Source organism: Eriocheir sinensis, chromosome 52 (assembly GCF_024679095.1).
Source record: "Eriocheir sinensis breed Jianghai 21 chromosome 52, ASM2467909v1, whole genome shotgun sequence".
NCBI lineage: Eukaryota > Metazoa > Arthropoda > Malacostraca > Decapoda > Varunidae > Eriocheir > Eriocheir sinensis.
Window position 1 is genome coordinate 175,270 of NC_066560.1, and position 26,067 is coordinate 201,336.

Sequence of the window (26,067 nt, forward strand, 5' to 3'; positions counted from 1 at the left end):
TTCATTGGTTCATTCCTTGATTGCATTAAGAGTTCACATCTTTCCTACCAATGCTTGGTAAATCAGACTGTATCCTGCCACTACATTAACAAGTCGAACCGCACCTCCTCTCTTCGTTTATCTACCCTGCCACCCTGCCATGAGATAGCAACTAAACAATATATTAACACTTCAATATGTTGACTATCTTGTATTAAAACAGTTTTAAAATATCTATATGAAAAAGTTACTATTTTCATATAATCATTTCACTATATAAATCAACCTATTGGAGGAGGAGGAGGATAACAAAATAGTGGGGTAAAAAGAAACAAACAGGATGGGAAGAAGAGGAGAAGGAGAAGGGAGATGATAGGGGAAAGGAGAAGAGGTATGAAGAAAGTTGAGAGGAGAACAGGTATGAAGAAAGGAGAAGCAAAACCGGAAAAAGAAAAGGAAAAAGAAGTGAGGGGAATGAGGAACAACGTAGATGTTTGTGTATATGAATGGGAAAAATGGAGTAAGGAATGGAGAATAAAGAATGCGGGGGAAAACTTGAAATTGCTTGGGGGGAAGAGAAAGGGAAGGCAGTTGAATTTTGGGCTCGTGTGAGAGTTGAAAGCTGGAGAGAGGGGAGGAATACAACAAGAGGAGGAGGAGAGAATGACGAAAAACGAGAAAGTTGGGAAGGAACACAAAATACATAAATGCAGGAGGAGAGGAAAGGTTTCAGGATAAATGAGCAAACATTTTCAGTGAGATAAGAGATGGTAAATATCATTAAGTAGGGAGAAAACGAGGAAATGCAGGTAGGAGGAATCGAAATAAACCTTATGATTCTACAGAGAAAAAGAGAGCAGGGAAAGAAATAAAAAAAATGGAAAAGAAGGGAAAAACACAGAGGATCGGAAGATTTAGAGAGAGGGGAATGCCACAGATAGGAAGCAAGGAAAGAGCTGGAAATACATACATACCTATTTTCTGGGAGAGAGGGTTTTGCAAGGGATGAGGAGGCAGGGAAGGAAGACAAGAGGGTTGGGGAGTGAGTGAGGGAGAGTAAGGGGAGTGCAAGTTGTGGCAGCTAAACGTGAAGTTAAGGGTATATACGCTATGGCTGCGCGTGGCCTCGGTGCTCATCTCCGTCGTATTAGCCGTTGAGCTTGTGGTAGGCAAGAACCTATTACCCCGGGATACAGGGCCAGTGTGACATCCGTGTTACCTTAATTTACTTTCCTCGGGTTTCCCCAGGTACTAATCTGTCGCCCAATGCAAAAGGGAGGATGAACAGTCGGGTGAGCTACGTGCCCACTGCCCGGGCTGGGATGCGAGCCCGGGTCCGCGGATTCGTAGCAAGGCACGCTAAATACTTCACCACGGAGAGGCTAGTGACGGCAAACTAAGGGAGCAAAGGAAGGCTGAGGGAAGATTGGCCACAATGAGGGTAGTGGTCAACGACCACTCCTGTCCTGTGCCTCTCCAGCCAGGCCTGGGACTGGTGCCCTATAGAGACCCGAACACTCCAACACTACTACTTCCCCGAGGACGACTCACTCAAACCACAGCCGGCCCCCTCATTTCATTGTTTTCTTATTTTAATTGAGTAACTTTTATTCTCTGTACAATGGCTGACACTGCGAGATAATTCGTTCATTATAGTTATCATTATCATTATTATTATTATTATTATTATTATTATTATTATTATTATTATTATTACTTACAGTTACAGCATTTTCATCTTGGGTGACGGAACATAATTTTGTGGTCCTGAGAGGGTTGTTTCGGGGGAGGTGAATGCGTCAGTCTTACACATTCACCTCCCCCGAGACAACCCTCTCAAGACCCCAAAATTATGTTCCGTCACCCAAGATGAAAATATTTGTAGAAAAAACTTACAAACCGGGAAGGGGGGACGGAGGCAAAAATGAGAAGAAAAAAAAAAAAAGAGACGGACGGAAAGATCAACAGAGATTTATGAGAAGAAGGAGGAGATAAAGACGGAAGGGGAACGAAGGGAAGGAAAGAACGGAGACAGGAGAAACAGAGAAGGGGAAGAAAGACTGGAAGATACGGGAGAATTACAAAAAAGGAAAGAATGGAATAAATATAGACCAGAAGGAGAGAGAGAGAGAGAGAGAGAGAGAGAGAGAGAGAGAAAGGGAAAGAAAGATTAAAAGAAACATGCTTTTTTTACTTTTTACATCTCGGCCTGTAGCGCCGGTAGGCTTTCTTGAGGGGCCTGGTGGTCGGCCCAACCCCGTCATGGCGCAGGCAATTTTTATAGTGGTGCCAGTTATGCTTGGCTCATGCTGCCCCCCGTAACTCATTCTTGATTCACTTGGACGGTTTCTTCTAGAGTCTGGGTTGATGGGTGGTCTTCAGGACAGCATATGGGTAGTCTTAGGCCACTCGGCGGTGACTGAAAAATCCCAGTTGGTAGCGTGGGGATTCGAACCAACGGTGTCCATGGCGCCGTGAATGCTAGGCCCGCACGCTAACCACTCAGCCACCGCCAACCCCCAAATGGTGAATAGGGGCTAAATATAGAGAGGAATCCAAGACACGGGGTGGGAGTTCAAGAAAAGAGAGAAAAGATAGAAAATGAAAAGATAACAAAACATAAAGCAGAAAATAAGACGAGCGAAAGAGGGTATGGTATGTGGGAGAAGCGATAAGGAAGTCTTGAAAGAATGAGATACGTATGAAGAGAGATGAAATGCTACCAGGGGAGTCCGAAGAGGAGGAGACAGAAATAACAAAAGATGAATTGAGAAAAGGGAGAAAATGTGAGGAAGGAAGCGCGTGGATGATGGGCTAATATAGGGAAGATACACAGAGGGAGGGAGGGAGAAAGGAAGTGAGGGTAGAAAGCTATTTGAAAAGACTTAAAAGAAAAGTTTAGAAGGAGTAGGCGAAGGTGGAGGTGGAGCAGGAGGAGGAGGAGGAGGAGGACGACACATTAAAACATGGAAATGCAGGCAACAGAAAGCCTATTGGCTCATTACGAGGTTGTCCGCTCTGGTGATTGTATCTGCTCAACAGCCACTTAGTGCCCGCAGAGCAGATAAGAGCACCTCGATATTCAGTGTACTCCCGTCGCAATGTAATGAGGGTCGACTCGATTTTTGAAAGAGTTCATGATATTCGCATTTACTACTTCTGAGGGAAGATTGTTCCAGTGGCGGATGACTCGGTTTGAGAAGAAACTCCTGCCAATGTCTGTGCTATATCGATTCGACTGAATGAGTATGCCATTATTTATAATTCTTGAGTTTGTTTGCAATTCAAAGAACTTTGAGTGATCGACGTTGTTGAACTTTTTCAGGTACAGTCGGCTATAGAGAGTAGTGTCACACTGTCCAGTAAGTTTCGTTCAGAAAGCGACATCTGGCAACCCCTCCACACGACATGAAAATTATTATATCCTATCGAAATCGTACTGTTGTGGTGATCGTTGGTCACAGGTGCACTCTACATAATTTTAAGATAGATATTTATTAAAAGTGCCCGTCGCTAACGCTTAATAAATATTTTTTCCTTAGGCTCTGTCGCTACATTTTGACACGAGGTTTTAGTTTCGGTGAAATTTAGTCAAGAGCAATTCTAAGTTGTTTATCAAACTATGATACATTTAAAGATATACTGCACTTATTAGGGGAGATTGTTATGCCTTTTAACTAAAAACAAAAAATCCCTGACAGCCGAGATCTTGTTTTTTATTAAAAAATGTATACCTAATAATAGGATATAAACGTTCACATGATGACGTCGTCGACCGCGGGCTTTGACGGCGCGGCCATGGAGCGCAGAGGTGAAACGACGCTGGAGCAGCGGTATTCTATTAAAGCCCTTATGTCTGCAGGCACTGCAGTTGAGCTGTCACGTCAGTGGCTGTGGAAACGTATAATTTTTAATACCTAAAAAAATAGGAGAGAGAGAGAGAGAGAGAGAGAGAGGCTGGGTGGGGACGGGAGACATGTCCATCAGCGACAAACCAAGGGGTCACCTAGTCAGCGACGCGCCGCGCTCAACACACACACACACACACACACACACACACACACACACACGTATTTATACTTAGATATTACGTTATCTTCACGGAGAAATGATTTTAAATTTATAATGATCTCCTGAATTGTCTTTGAGGCTTTATAGTGACGGGAATTAAGGCTGCGAGTTAAACAGACCCTCAAGCCTATTTGCTGTTTGATGGTAAGGAGCATTAGTCACCGCCTGCCTTCGTGAAGGACAGCATTGCACACGGAATTTGCAAAGTTTAATAAGAAAAAGTGATTCAGACTGTTCGTGATGTTTTACCTTGTCATCATCATCATCATCATCATGTAGAAGATATTCATTATCGCATTTTTAAATTGAATTCATGTAATCTGGTATATTTCTAACTACATTATATTATAATATAATATAATATTATACAATATTATAGTTTCACGGTCACACACACACGGTACACACTGAAACGCGTGACTAACATCGCCAGTGAATGCGTCACCGTGGTATAGTTGCCAGATACCGCCACCAGGCTAAACATTCTGAAAACCGTGACACTACTCTCTATCGTCGACTGTACTTGAAGACTTGACTCATATCCCCTCGTGGGCGCCTTTTCTCCAGCGTAAAGATATGAAGTCGCTTGAGTCTTTCCTCGTATGGTTGAGCCCTCAAGGTTGGAATCATGTTCGTGGATCGTCGTTGAACTCTTTTCAGTAATTCGATGTCCTTTCTGTAGTTAGGATACCAGAACTGCACCGCATACTCGAGGTGCGGTCCTACCATGGAATTGTACAAGGATAGCATTACATCTGGCGTTTTACATTCGAGGTTCCTCGCTATGACTCCGAGCATAGCGTTGGCTTTGTTATATGCTTTTTTACAGTGATTCGCGTGTTTCAGGTTACTGCTGATAATGACTCCAAGCTCCGTTTCCTCCTGCACCGCCTGCAGAGGTTTTCCATGCATGATGTACGTGTGGTTACTATTTCTGGACCCAATGTGCATGACTTTGTACTTGTCAACTTTGAAGGACATTTGCCACTTTTCAGACCATTCGATGATTTGATTAAGGTCCTTTTGGACGATTTCGCTGTCGGTCTTTGTGAGGCCCTTTCCACCTACCTTGGTGTCGTCAGCAAATTTCGATACTCAGGATTTCAGTCCTGTTTCTAGGTCGTTGATATATATGATAAAGAGGATGGGTCCCAGGACCGATCCCTGAGGCACTCCACTCGTAACTGGAAGCCACTCGGAGGCCTGTCCGTTGAGTAGCACTCGCTGTTTTCTGTCGGTTAGCCAATCTCTTATCCAAGCGATCAGATTAACTCCAATACCCGCAGATTATAGTTTATTAAAGGAGTCGTTCGTGTGGTACTTTGTCGAAGGCTTTCTGGAAGTCCAAGTATATAACATCACTGGGAATGTGATCGTCCCAGTTCTTATAATAATTATTTACCTTGAAAGAAGTCCAATAGATTAGTTAGGCAGGAGCGCTTGTTTCTGAAACCTTGCTGGGTGTCGGAAATTATATTATTGTCTTCTAGAAACTGAACAAGTTTGTTTCTAATAATCTTCTCGAGTATTTGGCCTGCCACTGATGTCAGACATATGGGCCTGTAGTTTAATGTAACGCTTTTGTCTCCTTTTTTGAAAATCGGGGAGACGTTCGCCATCTTCCAGTCACCTGGGACTTTCTTTAGTTGTACTGACCGGTGAGTATGTTAGTTATGGTTGCATACATAAACGGAATCATATTTCTCTGCGTCCTGTTTGTCTATTTTCACGGCAGACAGTGAACTTTTCACGTAGCATATTACGCCACCCCCTTGTTTGAACGTTTGTTTTTTGTGAAAGCTTTCATATCCTGAGAACGACAGTTCAGATACTAAGTGTGCAGAATTGGCCCAAGTCTCTGTGATGGCTACTACATCCGGTTTCTCTGTTGCAATATAGAGGTTTTGCAGCTGACGTCATAAGTGGGGGTGCAGGGGTAGCGCGGGCCTGAACGGCTATCTTGGTGGTCAGTGGGGGTATCACTTATCAAAGCAAACCTTGGTGGCGGCTGCACAAGTGCTCTATGTATTCGTCAAGCGATACGTATGCTGTGCGGTTGGATGTTCTAACCGACACGAGAGAGATACTGTGTTATTTTATAGATTTCCAGCGAATCCAGAAGAGCGGGGGAAGTGGATCTATAGCAGCTGTTAGGAGGGAAAACTGGCGGCCGTCTGCCTCATCTCGACTCTGCAGTGCTCATTTTGTCAGAGGTAAATATTACAGGCAAGACTGATATCAGATTATTACATGGGGTAACACTCATTTAGGTATTGCCCCGGGTCCCTTAGCTTATTGTGTGGCGGGGGATTACTCTGGAACGGGATTTACATGAGCTGGCGGAGGTAAACAAGCTGGCGGAGATAAACACCCGTGGCGGCGCTCAAGCAGGGGAAGAAAATAGGAAAGGAAATTCAGTGGAGGCAAAGTGCACAGAAGGACAGAGCTCAGTGCTGGGTGGAGTATATAAGTGTACGCAGGGAAGTGACCAAGAGTGCGTAGTGTAAAGGCGGCTTTACACCTGGCAATTACTAGTCGGCAATACAGGCGCGGCTGCATTTTTGGTCTGGGTCTGGGTCTAGGTCTGGAAACCCTTCTCGCGGCAAGTTTTCTGCAGCTGAGCGCGTTCGTCTTGTATTGCCGACTGGCGGCTGAGTACAACATGTCGGCGCCAATAAAACAAGAAATGACAGGTACAGACAACAATTAGATTTTGAGCCAGGAGGCCGAGGTGGCATTATTAGAAGAAGTGAGGCAGCATAGATACTTGTGGGATCCACAAGATAAGCTGTATGAGAAGCTGAGTCTACGCAAAACAACTTTTGAGAGAGTGGCAGCAACATACGAGAAATGTTTATCTCTTTGCGAGATATCGAAGGAGGTAAAGAACGATTATTTTCGTGTATTATATAATCACACTATGTAATGCCTGGAGGTTGCGATGGCATGTTCCTCCCTTCTCCTTTGTTGTTAAATGCAACAATGAACAATCAATCAATCAATCAATACTACTGAAGGTAAAACTCGTTTACTTAAAGTATTTCTACAATATTAGGCTAATGGACCAAACTCATTGTGGTTTTAATATAGGGTAGTAGCCTTTTGGGATGTCTGGGATGAATTCATGCCCTTGCATTTACTTGCAGCTAGTTTACGTCTTGATGCTCCCGGCGGCTCCTCCCACGTGTAAACGTACTTGCTCCCGAGAGCACCCAGCTGGTCTAGCCGCTAGATCGTCGCGGCTGTATTGCCGGCCAGGAATTGCCAGGTGTAAAGCCGCCTTTAAGGTGACTTGCCGTCACCTGCCCTCACCTGTCGTCACTTGCCCTCCTTCACCTGTTTGCCTGCCTGTGCTGCCCAAGGATGAGATACATAGTTTGCCTCTCATTCTTGGTGCTGCCTACCTGGGCATCACTGGTCAGAAACAGGAGATTGGCCAGGCAGAGGGACAGCCAGTCAACCGACCAGCCAGACAGTCAGCCAACCAAACAATCAGCCAATCAACCAGCCAACCAATCAGCCAGTCAGTCAACCACCTAGTCAGTCATCCAGTCAACCAGTCAGCCATCCAGTCGGTCAGTTTACCAATCAGCCAGCCAATCAACCCACCAGACAACCAGTCAACCAGATAGCCAGCCAGCTATACCTCCAAAAGCACGGATTTTTTCGATGTATCTTAGCTTCGCAGCATTCTCAAGCGATCTCGCGTAATCACTTAACACAAATGATGCTGAAGAACCTGCCACTTGCCACTTGGGGATGGGGCACACGTGGTCCGTCTGCTGGGGAGATGACCACCAGCGGGTTTGGAGACGACGCACAAGGTGCAGACGACGCTATTTCGTGACGTCACTGCAAAACCTGGCCCTTTTGGGTATCAAGCTACGTGCATTTGAGTACAGAACTGAAATATGAGTCCTGTTTTTGTCACTTCAAGTTACATTGGTTTGGTTATTGAGCCCGTTGTTGGTTGCATTGTTTATCACCGTCTGTATTACGGGTATTACTGGTAGGCTGATCAAGTGCTCCCTTTGCCCCGCCCTCGCTTGCAGTTTTTTTAAAGACTTTTAGAAAAAAAATCAACTGCATCGTTCAGCAACCTTTCATGACGTGCTGAACCTACCTCATTCAGGTGGAGTCCGTCTTCACGGAACAAAAACGAACTTTCAGTGAGGTGATGCCAGGCACTGGTGAATGTTACGCCCTCGTCATTGCAAAGTTCCTTCAGACTTGTGCTGATGCTGTATGCTTTAGTGTTGAAGCCGGCGAACGCTTTGAACCTCGGTGGGATTCCTGAGAAAATAATGTGAGTGGACTTTTTCTTGCCCCATATCCCTCCAGCCAAAGCTGGCAGCAATGGAAAAAAAAGCATGCAGCATGGAAAAACTGCATGGAAATTATGAAGGAAACAGGAAAGGACTACCATTACTGCTTCACCTAACCGGGCGATAAAAACGGACAAAGACACCAGTATTCGAAAGAACTTAACGTTATTAAGACAATGAGTAATATCTAAGTTGCTGGTTGGATTCAAAATACTTGTCTAATCTATTCTTGAAGGCCGTAACTGTTGTACTATCAACGACATCACAGGGTAGCGAATTCCGATTTCGTGGGTAAATAATATATATATATATATATATATATATATATATATATATATATATATATATATATATATATATTTATATATATATAATTTTTTTTTTCAACAAAGGAGACAGCTCAAGGGCAAAAAAAGAATATTTAAAAAAGCCCGCTAATCGCTGCTCCTGAAAAGAATCAAAGGAGTGGCCAAAGAAAGGTCAATTTTGATACCCTCCTTTTGAAAGAGTTAAGTCGTAGGCAGGAGGAAATACAGATGAAGGAAGATTGTTCCAGAGTTTACCAGCGTGAGGGATGAAAGACTGAAGATATTGATTGACTCTTGCATAAGGGGTTTGGACAGTATAGAGATGAGCATGAGTAGAAAGTCGTGTGCAGCGGGGCCGCGGGAGGGGGGGAGGTGTGCAGTTGGCAAGTTCAGAAGAGCAGTCAGCATGAAAATATCGATAAAAGCTATAAAGAGAGGCAACATGGCGGGGGAATTTAAGAGGTAGAAGACTATCAGTATGAGGAGGAGAGCTGATGAGACGAAGAGCCTTTGACTCCACTCTGTCAAGGAGAGCTGTGTGAGTGGAGGCCCCCCACACATGAGATGCATACTCCATACTCCATATAGTAGCCTATGGGTAGGAAATGGGTGTCAATGTTGATGATATGCTGGAAATAATATTATTAATACCGTACTGTCATATATATACAGTTGATTGTGAGTTAATGCAATAATATCGCAGACAGCTGTGAAGTTACTTTGTGAGGTCACTGACTATGTTTTTATCAAATAGTCTAGGAGCTGCCCTCCGCGGTCTACAATGTAACTAAACAGCTGTCTGCGGCAATATCAATTATTTGAAACTCAAAATCACCTATGAGCATAGCTGGGCGTTATCGCGATAAGTTATCGCGATACTTTATCGCTGATAACAAAATCGGATTATCGACCATCCGCTACTTATTTAAATATATATCGGTATCTTCGTTACTTTTGTAACCAAACTAGCGATAATCGCTACTTTTTTTTCCGCCTTTCAGAAAAAAAAACCGTTGTCTCCCTACTGCGCATGCGTGGCCCGGTGTTGTATGAAAAAACTTCGGGGTATGAAATAGCTTCGGTGATGAGATTTCATACTTAGATCATGAAATTTAAAACACTAGGTTATTTTTTTATGATACTCAAAAATCAATATATCATAGAGAAAAATCATTTAACTTTGCCCCCAAAAATGATTATTCACTGCCTCAAATTTGATATTCCATATTCGTTTGTGACCATGCCATGATACTGAAGGTACCCGGTGTTGTGTTATTTGGTGTCTCACCGTCAAAAGCTGGCGCTTTTGCTCACAAACACTGGTCTCTCGTGAACTGCGCATGATCAGACCATTAAGTGTAGACCTGTACAGTCTCACAATGCTTTTTTAACACATTAAGAGTTGCTGGAAAGCTGAATCAAACATACAGCACCACCATCCTCGCTGTTTCTAGAACGACACTCTGTACATATAAATACAACTCGTACAGAGTGTCGTTCTAGAAACAGCGAGGATGGTGGTAGTGGTACTATATGTCTGATTCAGCCTTCCAGCAACTCTTAATTACGGTTTAAAAGCTTTGTGAGACTGTACAGGTCTACGCTTGCTGGTCTGAGCATGCACCGTTCACGAGAGACCAGTGTTTGTAAACAATTTTTGACGGTGGAGACGCCAAATAACACAACACCGGTTCAGGCATTTCTAGTATTACTGTTCATATGTACGTGTCAACGTGTGGTTTTAGGGTTTTGTAAATCTCCTAAAATACAGATAATGAAAATTTGAATTCATCAATGTTGTTCGATCTGAAATATCAATATAGTATCGTTTTCGCCTATCGGACTTATCGCTAGCTAGTATCGGAATTGTGGATTTATATCGGTTATCGGTTATCGGTTATCGCCTATATTTGTGTCTCTAGTTAACGAATATCGGTTATCGCCGTTAAGGTTTTTCATTATCAGTTATCGGTTATCGGGAATAAGGTTTTCTGTTATCGTGCCCAGCTATGCCTATGAGTCATAATTGACCCTTGTCTACTGATGAATGACAAGTAATAATAATAACAATAACACCCAACAAGAAGAGTGTGTGTGTGGGTGGGTGTGGGCGGAGTATTAAATATTGCTTTAATAATGAACACATACTAAACATGTTAATTGACAAAAGAGATGCTGGAGTGCACATCAATTTTACGTACATAAACATGGAGAGAGAGAGAGAGAGAGAGAGAGAGAGAGAGAGAGAGAGAGAGAGAGAGAGTGTTTTTCTTTCGTCAAGGGCAAAGCAATATAAAGAGAACGGGAGACATGGCAGCGTATTTAGGGTGACATTCATTTCCTTCTATTCCTCATCAAATGTTTTCCGTGTTTTTGTTAAACTTTATCTTTTTTCTCTTCATTTTTGGTGTAACAGGTCTCTTCTCTTCAATGAGACATAGTTAATTAGTGAAGGAGCTGATTAAATAGTTAATTGAAAGGATATATATATATATATATATATATATATATATATATATATATATATATATATATATATATATATATATATATATATATATATATATATATATATATATATTGGTTTATTTTATTCTTTCCTTTCTTTTCTTTTCATTTTTAATTTTATTTTCTTCTTTGATGTTTTATTTTATTTTTGTTCTTTTCTGCTTTTATATAATTTTCTTTTCTTCATGTTCTTATTTTTACCCCCCTCTTGTGATGTCCTTTGGTCCGGGTGAGCCTCTTTCACCAAGGAAGAGACCCAGTCGTCATTTTCTTGATGTTATTGAGACCCGAAAATGTGGATGATGACATTTTCCTTTTTAAGATGTTGTGTTTCTATCGTATTCTTTTTTCTGGTGTTCTTTATTCTGTATTTTCCTTGTGCTGGTTTTTTCTCTTCATTTTCCTTTTTCTGATGTTGTTTCTATTGTATATCGGCTTTTCTTGGTGCCGTATCCTGCTACAGACGAGTCTCCTTCACCCCAAAGAAGCCTCGCCCGTACCAACATACCACACCAAACGCCTGTGTGCTAGATTATTATTTATATAATTTGTTGTTGTCGTTGTTGTTGTTGTTTTCCCTTTGTTGATGTTGTGTTTCTATGTGATCTTTCTCCTGGTATTCTTTTTCTGCATTATCCTTTCTCCGGTGTCATTTTTCTTTATTTCCCGTGTGCTGGTGTGGTGTGGAGTTTTCTGCATCGCCTTTTCGTGACGCGGTATCTTGCTACAGCTGAGTCTCTTTCACCCCAGAGAAGGCTCACCCGTTCCAACATACCACACCAAAGTCCTTAATCCTAGTTGTTCGTTTTGCTGATGTTGTGTTTTGTATCTGATTTCGTTTTCCTGGTACTCCTTTTCTATATTATCCTGCCTCCGGTGTTATTTTTCTTAATATGTCGTGTGACTGTGTTGTGTAGAGTATCTACATCGCCTCTACCTGGTGCCGTATCTTTGTGCTTTGTCGATAAAAACACGTCGCAATAACTCGTTATCCTTTCTTTGTTTCCAAAATGTTGATTTCTTTGTTGATAAAAACATATCACAATAATTCGTTATCCTTTCTTTGTTTCCAAAACGTCGATTCCTTTGTCGATAAAACTAAACCAACTCAAAACCACATTTTCCTTTCTTTGTTTCCAAAAATGTCGATTCCTTTGTCGATAAAACTAAACCAACTCAAAACCATATTTTCCTTTCTTTGTTTCCAAAATGTTGATTCCTTTGCCGATCAAAACACGTCGCAGTAACTCGTTATCCTTTCTTTGTTCTCAAAAAGTCGATTCCTTTGTCGATAAAACTAAGACATCGCAACAACTCATTTTCCTTTTATTAAAGGTCAGTATCCCACCCCGACATTTACGTCAGGGTCAGCATCCCACCCCGACATTTACGTTAGGGTCAGCATCCCACCCCAACATTCAAGCTGGGGTCAGCATCCCACCCCGACAATTAAGTCAGGGTCAGCATCCCACCCCAACATTCAGGCTGGGGTCAGCATCCCACCCCGACAATTAAGTCAGGGTCAGCATCCCACCCCGACAGTTAAGTCAGGGTCAGCATCCCACCCCGACAGTTAAGTCAGGGTCAGCATCCCACCCCAACATTCAAGATGGGGTCAGGATCCCACCCCGACAATTAAGTCAGGGTCAGCATCCCACCCCGACAATTAAGTAAAGGTCAGCATCCCATTCAGAGCTGAAAATGTGGATGATGACTTTTTCCCTTTTAAGATGTGTTTCTATCGTATTCTTTTTTCTGTATTTTCCTTGTGGTTGTTTTCTCTTTCTTCATTTTCCTTTTTCTGGTGTTGTTTCTATATCGGCTTTTCTTGGTGCATATCCTGCTACAGACGAGTCTCCTTCACCCCAAAGAAGGCTCACCCGTGCAAACATACCACACCAAAGTCCTTAGTCCTAGTTGTTCGTTTTGCTAATGTTGTGTTTTGTATCTGATTTCTCTTTTCTGGCATTCCTTTCTGTATTATACTGCCTCCGGTGTTATTTTTCTTTATGTGTCGTGTGACAGCGTTGTGTAGAGTATCTACATCGCCTCTACCTGGTGCAGTATCTTGGTACAGCGGAGTCTGCTTCACCCCAGAGAAGGCTCAACCATACCAATTTTCCACACCAAAGGCCTTCATGCTGGATTTTTGTATGTATTTTTGTTTTATTTTTTCCTTTTTCTCATCTGTGCTTCTATCTTATCTATTTCCTGGAATTCCTTTCCTGCATTATCCTATTTCTGATGTTCTTTTAGTTTATTTTCCTTATTTTTTGTGTTTTTCATCTGTAATATCCCTGTCGTGGAGTTGTTCTGAAATTGCCTTTCCTTGGTGCTGTGTGCTGATACGAGTGAATCTCCTTCACCCCTGAAAAGACCCGCCCATACCAACACACAACACCAAACGCACTCCCCTCCCCCGCCCCTGGACACTCGGAATCTATGGTACCGCCATGGACGCCCCGAGGGAGACGAGACGCCCTGCCGAAACCCCTGAGCCCTGCGACGCTCGCCAGGGAGACCTTGGGCTTCCTGACGCTCCCCAGCACCGCTGAGGCGGGGAAGGGCGGGAACTCCAGACAATTGCAGAATAACTCCAGACGGGAATATTAAATAAATCGTAAACACCGTGACGGCGCAGAAGCTACGTTTGTCGAGTCTGGGATGGCAGGACGCCGACCAAATGATTTCGGGGCGACATCCGTTTCCCTCTTTGTGTCTGATTTCTCTCAATGTTTTTTGAGAGAGAGAGAGAGAGAGAGAGAGAGAGAGAGAGAGAATTTTAATAGGTACAATGCTTTCGTAATGCTTCTATCGGTTGATATTGTTGTTATTACCAATATCTATCTATCTATCTACTCCCCCACCCTACGCCCCCCCCACCCCCAACACACACTGCGTGTGTATATGTATGTACGGTATTTATGTGTGTGTGTGTGTGTGTGTGTGTGTGTGTGTGTGTGTTTCTCTCTCTCTCTCTCTCTCTCTCTCTCTCTCTCTCTCTCTCCGATAACATGTGACCTTGCTAGGCCTAATGGTATTGAAGACATCTGGATCAGCGTATAATGTTGAAATTTACCCTCAGTTATAACTGGTTGCGTCTACCGACACCCTAAAGCCCACCAAGAAACCTTTGACTATATACTTAAGAGCTTGATAAATATGTGCCTGAAAACAAATGGTTTTATATGCTCGGTGACTTAAAGGATGATTTACTATCTAACGGCAATAAATTAAGGTCCATAATATGTATAAATAAATTACACCAGATTATTGACAGACCTACCCGTGTCACCCCTCAGTCAGCCACACTTCTAGACATCATTGTTACTAACAAACAGGACACAATAATACACAGACATAATATCTAATACTAGAGCCGACCATGACCTTGTAAGAGCTACGGTTAACATCACCAAACCTAAACGCAAGCCGGAAATGTGAACTTTTCGTCATCTCGGGGCTTACAGCAAAGACATGTTCCGTGATACCCCATTAAGCGATACTCTCGCCCTAAATGAAATTCCCTCTACAGACAACGTAGCCATCCAGATACACACCTTCACGTCTGTACTCTCAAATTGCTTGGAACAGTGCACTCCTTTTGTCACCAAAGAAATAAATAAGCCTTTCCCCCCCTGGATTAACGACGAAATTCGCTCAGCTATGTCAACACGAAACACCCTTCAAGCGCGCCTAAAACAGAATCGATATAATGTTTAATTACTAGAGCAGTATAAACACCAACGAAATATAGTAAAGTCATTACTGCGTAAAGGTGAACAATCATATTACCGAGAAAAAATCTACGACTGTAGAGGCAATTCAGCGGCCACATGGAAAATAACAAAAGATATCACACTCAACAAAAAAGAAACTAATAAGAATAAATTCATAAACGAACGTGAAATGGCGAATAAATTCAATTAACTGTTTGTTAACGTGGGGGAACGCACCTTCGTAACAACACAAAATAATCTCAATATTACAAATCAAAACCGTATTATCCCCCAGCAAGATGTAAATCACAATCATCTTTTCAGACCCAGCCCCGTAGACATGAACACAGTCATATTAACTATTAAAAACCTAAAGAACACTAACTCAGTCAGTTCAGATTGAATTACACTTCGGTACATTCAAGATTCACTACCATTTGCGATCACATACATTATTACAACGGGAAAATTCCCTACCATGTGGAAACATACTACTGTGACTAGTACTGTCATACCTATCTATAAAAACGGAGACTGAGCGAACGTAGACAATTATCGCCCAATGTCACTGTTACCCATTATCTCAAAGATATTAGAGAATACTGTAGCCCAACAGATGACTACTTTCCTAGATGCCAAGAAACTTCTCTCTAACACTCAACACGGCTTCAGACCTAAACTTTCAACAGAGACCGCCCTTACCACAGTTACAAATAAACTATAAAGAAATAGGGATGAGAAGAAATTATCCCTCATAACGTCGTGGGATCTATCAAAAGCCATTGATAGCGTAAAACACGATATCTTAATAAAATACTCAAGGTCAATATAGATTCTTTTTGGTTCCGCGACTATTTACTTGACAGAAGTAAAAAAGTCAGTCAATAGTACCACGTCTACGACTGCACCAATAAAATACGGAGTTCCACAGGGATCAATATTAGGGCCAATTCTTTTCACCATTTTTGTCAACGACCTCGCTGAAACGATACATGGATGCGAGATAGTACAGTACGCAGACGACACGCAGTTCATGAACACTGGTACAGTTAATGCACTACCTGACCTCATCACGGTGGCACAAGCGACCTTCTCACTGGCCAGGGAATACTTTAATAAAAACGGTCTATTGCTGAATACTAATAAAACCCAGTGTCTTTTTTAATGGGAGCAAGTCAGTCATTAAACAAATTCCCTAAAACACCACTCTCATCTTTGACAACACTCCCATCACTCCTAGCAAACATATCAAGAATCTTGTCGTTTAAATGGACTCCTTCTTGACGTTTAACATACATATAAACCAAACCCGCAAGAAAGTCATTGGAACTACTATTTAGACAAATTTGATTTTATAACACGTAGAATAGTAGCTATCGGATCGCTCGCTCTAAGTACCATCCATTATTGGCTATCGGTGTACGGGACTAAAAATAACACACTAATAAAGCGGGTGCGGCAAAGATATGTATTGGGGGAGTGAGGAGGCGTGACCACGCCACCCCTTTTATAGCACAATTGAACAAGCTGAATATGGACAAGTAGATTTTTTTTGGTGTTGCTGTAACTGTGTATAAGATAAAATTTCGAGGTGAGTGATAAGTTTAGTGAGAAATGGAAGAAGGGGAAAATAGAGTAAAGGAAAGGAAAGGAGAAAGAAGGAGAGAGTGAGGGAAGAGAGGAGGAAGGAGAGAAGAAGGAAAGAGGAAGGGAGGAGGAAGGAGAGAGGAAGGAGGAGGAAGGGAGGTCACAAGATCACAGGCTTCCTCAGCTTTCCTCAGGTATTTCCCGGTGTCGTGTGTGTGTGTGTGTGTGTGTGTGTGTGTGTGTGTGTGAGTGAGTGAAAGGCAAAAAAAAAAAAAAGAAAGAAAGAAAGAAAGAAAGAAAAAGAAAATGAGAAAAAAAGATAAATAAAATAAGAGAACGAGAAAGAAAAGGATAAAGAAAAATAAAAAAAAGAAAGGAAATAAGGAAAAAGAAAGAATGAATGAATAAAAAAAAAAAAGGAAGGAAGGGAAAAATAACCGAATGAATGAAAGAAAAGAGAAAAGAAAGATAGAAAAAAGAAAAAGAGAGAGAGAGAGAGAGAGAGAGAGAGAGAGAGAGAGGTCGTCACCTCTAAGGTTTAAGAAAAGCCTAAGAAAACAAGAAAAAAAGCCACTTATTCTAACATAATCGCAAACTCCAACTTGAAGACCAACTAGGTATTACAAACCAGAATATTGCTCCCTTGCCCCCCTCCCTCCTGTTCCCCTCCTCTCTCTCTCTCTCTCTCTCTCTCTCTCTCTCTCTCTCCTTTCTTCCTTCCTTTACTCTTTCTCTATTCTTTCTTCTAGACCACCCTCCTCCTCCTCCCCGGTCTCCATAGAAACAGGGCTCAGTAGTAGGGATGGGCAAGTACCGTTAATTTGAGTACCGGTAGTACCGGTACCGAAAACTCAAGTACGTACGGTACTACCCCGGTAGTACCGGTAAGGAGGTTTTTTCTTAATGACTTCTGATGAAATTCCCAAACAAATTTCCTGTAAAACTCTATCTCTCTTCCTTCAACTTAATATCAACTAGAGTAGAAATGCACGTCTAGGCCTTCTCTGATTTAATGTAAAAAAAGGTTTAGGGACACACCACCCTAGTCTGGTACCTGGGGGTCTGTATGTCTCTCTCTCTCTCTGAATAAAAAATAGATAAAATAATGGAAACAGGGCTGTGATGGAAACGGAAAGCAAGACAAAATGGTGGAACTTGGGGGAGACGGTCAGCGCAAAATCACAGCTCTCTCTCTCTCTCTCTCTCTCTCTCTCTCTCTCTCTCTCTCTCTCTCTCTCTCTCTCTCTCTCTCTCTCTCTCTCTCTCTCTCTCTCTCTCTCTCTCTCTCTCTCTCTCTCTCTCTCTCTCTCTCTCTCTCTCTCTCTCTCTCTCTCTCTCTCTCTCTCTCTCTCTCTATCTCTCTCTCTCTCTCTCTCTCTCTCTCTCTCTCTCTCTCTCTCTCTCTCTCTCTCTCTCTCTCTCTCTCTCTCTCTCTCTCTCTCTCTCTCTCTCTCTCTCTCTCTCTCTCTCTCTCTAAAGTTAACGAGTCATACAAATTTAACAGTGGCAAGTAAAAAAACGAAGTCTTGGGTTAAAAGTTAGTGAGTCCCACGAGTCTTTAGAAAACGCTAATATATATTGTTATTGTTATTAGACTATGATCGAGTACCCACTACCCATATCACCGAGATATCCACTTACTAAGTGGTGATCTCTCTCTCTCTCTCTCTCTCTCTCTGAATGAAGTGAATATTTATTTTTTCGATAAAAAAATAGCATGTATAGTTATCATGGATGTACTCGATCATAGTCTAATAACAATAACAATATTTATTAGCAACCTAAAAAAAAAATCGGACATGAAGAATTATCAATAAATCCAATAAATAAATCCGAGCAACTGGTACCGATACCGAGCAATCTGGTACCGGTACCGTACCGTTTAGCTGGTACCGTTAGTACCGGTACTGGTACCGGTACCTGCCCACCCCTACTCAGTAGCTGCTCACGACCTTGAGAGAGCAGGACAGAGAAGCCTATTTTTCCCTTGCTTGAGAGCATAGCTGGAACAAATAAACCTCTCTCTGATGAAGTGGCACTGTGATGACGCCCCAGAAATGAGGGAAAAGCCGGTAAGAGTGAAAGTAAAAAATGATAAGAAAATCAGGAGGACCGTCGGCACTACTACCCTTTGGTAAACAAGTGACATAAATAAGTAGTAGATATTTAAAGTTTGTAAAGCCTAGATCACTACATTTTCCCAGATAGATGTAGAGTATTATGTGTAGAAATAGTGCTGATTAATAAACAAATAGATGTGGGACTGCTTTCTGAAAACTTTAGACGCCCGTACCTGAAAACTACATTTTTTTATTTTTATATGGATGGTTACGAACGAGTATCATTTGGAATCTCTAATTTATTGATGTTATTGTTAGTGTGTGGGTCCCAGACTGTGTCACAATATTCTGTGTGGCCGAACGAGTGTTCTGTATGCAAGAATTTTGATGTTTGTGTTACACCTGCTAAGGTTCCTACGTAGGAACCCCAGGGCTCTGTGAGCTTTGACGCTGATGAGCTCACGTGTCTGTTCCATCGCATGTCTGCTGAGATGTGTACGCCCAGGTATTTGTGTGAAGAGACATTGTTTAGGTTTGTGTCATGGATTTTGTAAATGAAGGGAATAGTTTTGTTAGTACGGGTGAAACAGATGTGATGGCATTTGTCTGGTCTAAACGTCATCTGCCACCTGGCTTCCAAGTCTTCAAGTGCAGCTGAAACGTCCTGTAGTCGAAGACAGCCATCCCTATCTATGTTTGCAGATTCATTGTAGTCACAGTTTTCGGTTGAAAATAGTGGGTAAAGTTTTTTTGTGGAAATTTACCTGCCGAGCTACCTCTACACATTAAGTTTATGCACCATGGTACATTTCTAAAATTTTGTGTTCCCCGTAACAATAGTATCATAGTCATATTGATAAAAATTGCGCATACTTGTGCGAGTATATCAGGAGACACTGAATACTTTATCCTGGCCAGAATTTGATGTAATTTCTGATGGAGAGTTTTATTTACTAGAAAGTGGTTAACATGGCATATTTATGAAAACTAACCTAATGTACCTAACTTAAAATTATCCTAAAATAAGTTGAATTCAGAGTAGGGGTTTGTTGTATTCAAGAAGTGGTGCATTAACATCATAAACCAGTGAGGATTGGTTGGGTTTTGTTTTTTAATACATGCTTTTTTTTTACCTGGTGATAATTATACTAATATTTTATATTTGTTGTAATGCACTTTGCACTTACGTGTCCCCATATAACAAGTTTCTCACCCCTTAGATCTTTTTTTATGCCTCCATGGTGTAGTGGTTAGCGTGCCTAGCAACGGAACCGCGGTTCTGGGTTGGAATCACAACCTTGGCAGTCAGTGTGTAGCCCACCCAGCTGTTCATCTTCCCTATCGGGCTGGTTGAGAAATGAGTATCTGGGGAAACCTGGGGAAGGTAAACTGTGGTAACCCGGATGTCACGCTGTCCCTGTGTCCCGGGTTGTTGGGTTCTTCCCAACACAGGCTCAAGGGTCAATGTTACCACCACACCCCTGAACTTCGCTAGATCCTCTTTAGATTTTTGCTGGAGTCTGGGTTGCTAGGCAATCATGAGGACAGCATGTGGGTAGTCTTGGGCCCCTCCAAACACTCAAATGAACTGAAGAAAAGCTATGAAAAGGGACAAAAAAAATAACAACTACAGGAAGTAGCAGTAACAGAAGTAGTATTTGAAATATATACTGTACCTTTATTTTTCAAAGAATCACTTTACATACATACATGGATCATCCATACCCTTTTCTGATACTTTTATTTGAAACTGCTGTCATTTTTCTTTGTGTAATTTTAGTAAGGACATGTCCAAAACATGATATGATTTGGCTAGACTGTTAAGAGCCTAGACAGAGTTGTGGCTTAGTGCTGGCCCATTGCTGGCTGCCTGCGGCTGGTCAGTCTTTGATTTAGTTCAAATAGTGATCCAGATTAGTTACGGTGATGGAATATGATTCAAGAATACTTCAATATGTGTTTGAAACTAATGTAGAGAATATTGAGGTTTACAGTCATATAATTATTTTCATTAATAAAAAAAAAAAAAAAAAAAAAAATTATATATATATATATATATATATATATATAAATATATATATATATATATATATATATATATATATATATATATATATATATATATATATATATATGGTAGCGTACTGGGCCCACATTCACGCGTGATGGACCGCGCGACCAACCATCCCCAGCTACCACTCGGACTTTTCCGTAACCGCACCGTAACCAAAACTACCCACATGCTGTCTGACCACCACCCATCCACCCGGACTCTAGAAAGCCGTCCGGCGAACGAATGCAAAAAAAAAAAAAAAATTTATATATATATATATATATATATATATATATATATATATATATATATATATATATATATATATATATATATATATATATATATATATATATATATATATATATATATATATCAACACCTTGCTTCTTATTCTTCCCGTGACTTCTGGCATCTAGCCAAAAATATCTCCTCCAATTTCACTTCTTCCTCTTTCCCTCCTTTCCTTAAACCTGACGGCAGCACTGCCGTCTCATCTGTCTCTAAAGCTGAACTCTTCGCTCAAACTTTCTGTAAGAACTCCACCCTGGACGATTCTGGGCATATTCCTCCTACTCATCCCCCCTCTGACTCCTTTATACCTGTTATTAAGATTCTTCCAAATGATGTTTTCTATGCCCTCTCTGGCCTCAACTCTCAGAAGGCTTATGGACCTGATGGAGTGCCTTCTATTGTCCTAAAAAAACTGTGCTTCTGTGCTGACACCCTGCCTGATCAAACTCTTTCGTCTCTGCCTATCAAGATTTATCTTTCCTTCCTGCTGGAAGTATGCCTTTGTACAGCCTGTGCCTAAGAAGGGTGACCGTTCCAATCCCTCAAACTACCGCCCCATAGCTTTACTTTCCTGTCTATATAAAGCTTTTGAATCAATCCTTAACCGGAAGATTCAAAAGCACCTTTCCACTTCTAACCTTCTATTTGATCGCCAGTATGGATTCCGCAAGGGGCGTTCTACTGGCGATCTTTTTGCTCCCTTAACTGACTCTTGGTCATTCTCTCTTAGCCGTTTCGGTGAAACTTTCTCTGTTGCGCTAGACATATCGAAAGCCTTCGATAGAGTCTGGCACCAGTCTTTGCTTTCTAAACTGCCCTCTTTCGGATTCTATTCCTCTCTCTGTTCCTTTATCTCCAGTTTCCTTTCCGGCCGTTCTATCTCTGCGGTGGTAGACGGTCACTGTTCTTCCCCTAAACCTATCAACAGTGGCGTTCCACAGGGCTTTATCCTATCACCCACTCTCTTCCTGTTATTCATCAGTGATCTTTCCATAACAAACTGTCCTGTGCACTCATACGCCGACGACTCCACTCTGCATTATTCAACTTCTTTCAATAGAAGACCATCTCAACAGGAAGTACACGACTCCAGACTGGAGGCTGCAGAACGCTTAACCTCAGACCTTGCTATCATTTCCGATTGGGGCAGAAGGAACCTTGTGTCCTTCAATGCCTCAAAAACTCAATTTCTCCACCTAGCAACTCGACACAATCTTCCAAACACCTATCCCCTATTCTTCGACAACACTCAGCTGTCACCGTCTTTAACACTAAACATCCTCGGTCTATCCTTAACTCAAAATCTCAACTGGAAACTTCATATCTCCTCTCTCGCTAAATCATCTTCCTCGAGGTTGGGCGTTCTGTATCGTCTCCGCCAGTTCTTCTCCCCCGTGCAGTTGCTATCCATATACAAGGGCCTTGTCCGCCCTCGTATGGAGTATGCATCTCACGTGTGGGGAGGCTCCACTCACACAGCTCTTCTGGACAGAGTGGAGTCTAAGGCTCTTCGTCTCATTAGCTCTCCTCCTCCTACTGATAGTCTTCTACCTCTTAAATTCCGCCGCGATGTTGCCTCTCTTTCTATCTTCTATCGATATTTCCACGCTGACTGCTCTTTTGAACTTGCTAACTGCATGCCTCCCCCCCTCCCGCGGCCCCGCTGCACACGACTTTCTACTCATGGTCATCCCTATACTGTCCAAACCCCTTATGCAAGAGTTAACCAGCATCTTCACTCTTTCATCCCTCACGCTGGTAAACTCTGGAACATTCTTCCTTCATCTGTATTTCCTCCTGCCTACGACTTAACTCTTTCAAAAGGAGGGTATCAAAATTGACCTTTCTTTCGGCCACCTCTTTTGATTCTTTTTTGGGAGCAGCGATTAGCGGGCTTTTTTTATTATTCTTTTTTTTTGCCCTTGAGCTGTCTCCTTTGTTGTAAAAAAAAAAAAAAAAAAAAAAAAAAAAATATATATATATATATATATATATATATATATATATATATATATATATATATATATATATATATATATATATATATATATATATATATCACTTTAAATCAAATAAATCTGATTTCATAAAAAAAAAGATTTTTTGAAAAATCAAAATAGTCAACAACCCGGTATAATACGTATGTGATGAACACATTTGTGGCACTTTCATTAAAATTTGTGGGGAAATCCAATTCTTCATATTAATTCTAACAACCAAGATCACTGAATGTTGCACCGCTGAAAATGTTCATGTTTTTCCAGATGGTGTCGTGGCAAAGTTTACCTACTTGCGGGGTAATTTCCAAAAGCTGCTACGAGTGGTGGAGAAGACACCTAGTGGTTCAGGTGGAAAGTCAACGCCAAAATGGGAATTCTTCTCTGCGTGCTCATTCCTACGCCCTGTTTATGCAGATTCCCAGAGTGACCCAAGTTTCACGCTTCCATCAAACATTTCATTTGAAGGGACCCTCGAAGACGTGGATCTTTTGGCAAATCCTACCATCACTCTACTGTCCCAACCCTCACCTTCGCCAGTGCTGACACCATCTGACACTTCATCTACATCTACGCTCACATCTCCCATCTTGTCTCATGTCTCTCCAACTGTGTCACCACCCTCTCCATCCTGTTCTGACAGTGTCTTCACCACCACTGTCATCTACAATGGTTAGGTCTAAGAGTGGGCCTCCAAGAGCCAAAAAGTCAAGAAATAGTGACTTAAATCAAGTACAAAATAAGGTAATTGGTTCCTTAACAGCAGTAGAGGCTGCATTAAAAAAAGTTAGTGATAAAAAAAAAGGAAACGCATATCGATCCTGAACAAATTCTTTGCTGAAAAATCTGTGAATGCTCTAATGGGCGCAATACCAGACTCACACCGCCATCTTCGGGTAGAATTCAATACTAAACTTTAAAGTTTGGTTGCAGAAACGTATGAGAAAAACTACAGTGAAACAAACATTAAGAAATTCATCTCATAGCCACACACCCCACTTACACTGTGAGGATAAAACTTTACATAAATCAAATCTTATTTTGCAAAGTAAACTTAAGTTTATAAGAAGTGAACGTTCTGTCATCTGATTCATCTTTAATATAATACCATATTATATTATTAATAGCTCAATCGGCATTGTTTTCAGAAATAGCTGAAGATAATTCTTGTCTTATTATAAGTACATTGCAAAAGTGTAAGGATTGCTGCAAAATCATGATAAGGAGCTTACATTTATTGCAACCGTACCCTAGATTACATACCCTAGATTACCCTACCATACCCTAGATTACATACTCATAGCGCCGTATTACAAGTCAAACAGAAGTTTCGGGTCCCTACAAAGGTCGGTTTAGGGGCCATACTACAAGTCCAATCCGAGAAGTTTCGGGTCCCCGCAGAGTTCGGGAAGAATAACCGTAGGGACCTGAAACTTCTCGGATTGGACTTGTAATACGGCCCCTAAACCAACCTTTGTAGGGACCCGAAACCTCTCAAACTTGACTTGTTATGCGTCCCATAGCCACACACCCCTCTCATACTGTGAGGGTAAAACTTTACATTAATTAAATCTTATTTTCCAAAGTAGGCTTAAGTTTATAAGTAGGTGAATGTTCTGTCATCTGATTCACCTTTAATATTATACCATATTATATTATTAATAGCAGAATTTACATTGTTTCCAGAAATAGCTGAAGATAATTCTTGTCTTATATAAAAAGTACATTGTGAAAGTGTAAGGATTGCTTAGAGCTTACATTTATTGCAACAGATCATTCATACCCTAAATTACATACTCATAGCCACACACCCCTCTCATATTGTGAGGGTAAAACTTTACATAAATATAGTCTTATTTTGCAAAGTAGACTTAAGTTTATAAATAGGTAAATGTTCTGTCATCTGATTCATCTTTAATATTATACCATATTATATTATTAATAGCAGAATTGGCATTGTTTCCAGTAATAGCTGAAGATAATTCTTATTTTATACAATAAATAAGTACATCGTGAAAATGTAAGGATTGCTGCAAAATTATGATAAGGAGCTGACATTTATTGCAAGAGATCATTCATACCCTAAATTACATACTCATAGCGCTGTATTACAAGTCAAACACGAGAAGTTTCGGGTTCTTACAAAGGTCATAGTACAGGTCCAATGCGATTAGTTTCGGGTCCCTGTAGAGTTCGGGAGGAATAACTGTAGGGACCCGAAACTTCTCAGATTGGACTTGTAATACGGCCCCTAAACCGAACTTTGTAGGGACCCGGAACTTCTCGGGTTTGACTATGAGACGGGGAACAAACTGAAATAATACCCTATAGTGTGGGTATTAGCTGTGCATGCCTTTAGTGATGAAGAGCCATTCCCTTTTGCCATGGCACTTGACCACTGCTCATGAAATAATCCTTTAAATTGTCACGCACCTTTTTAGCATCATTGCTATGACCCCTACCAATTGCCTGAATACCCTGAAAGCAACTATGTACGTCCTCCCACTGACCAGGAATTACAATGCCCCGATTGATATCCTCCCTTCTCAACTGTTCTGAAGAAATATATGTTTTACAGTTTTCCCTCAGAAAATTGTGAAGAGCCACTGATGCAAAAATTATTTTTTTGGCATGATCTGGATTGGAGTGGATTGGTGACTGAAAAACCCTGAACTTAGCAGCAAGTATCCCAAAGGCATTTTCTGACACACGTCTAGCTCGAGACACTCTATAGTTGAAAATTATCTGCTGAGGTGTTACTTTCTGTCCTGGGTATGGCTTCATAAGGTAAGTCTTTAAGGGAAATGCATCATCTCCAACAATCACATAAGGAGACTGCATGTTAGAAAAAGGCAATAATAAATCTCCTGGCACCTGAAGCCTCTTCTCTTCCAAGTAATTCCTAAGGTTACAATTACCCCAAACACCTGCATCACTGGCTCGACCTTGAACTCCAACATCCACATACATAAACTTGTAATTAGCATCAACTAAGGCTAACATGATGATGCTGTTATGGCCTTAATAGTCAAAGTATTCTGACCCAGAGTTTGCTGGTTTTCTGATGAGGAAGCGTTTGCCGTCCATGGCCCCAATACACATAGGAAAATTCCACACATTGCTGAAGAGACTTGCCACTTGCTGCTATTCCTCTGAAGCTGTGGGT

At 41.4% G+C, this 26,067-nt stretch overlaps 1 pseudogene; it reads left to right on the forward strand.

Annotated features, from left to right (window-relative positions):
• The first annotated feature begins 3,741 nt into the window (after positions 1–3,741).
• Positions 3,742–26,057, forward strand: LOC126982823 (uncharacterized; annotated as a pseudogene).
• The last annotated feature ends 10 nt before the right edge of the window (positions 26,058–26,067 follow it).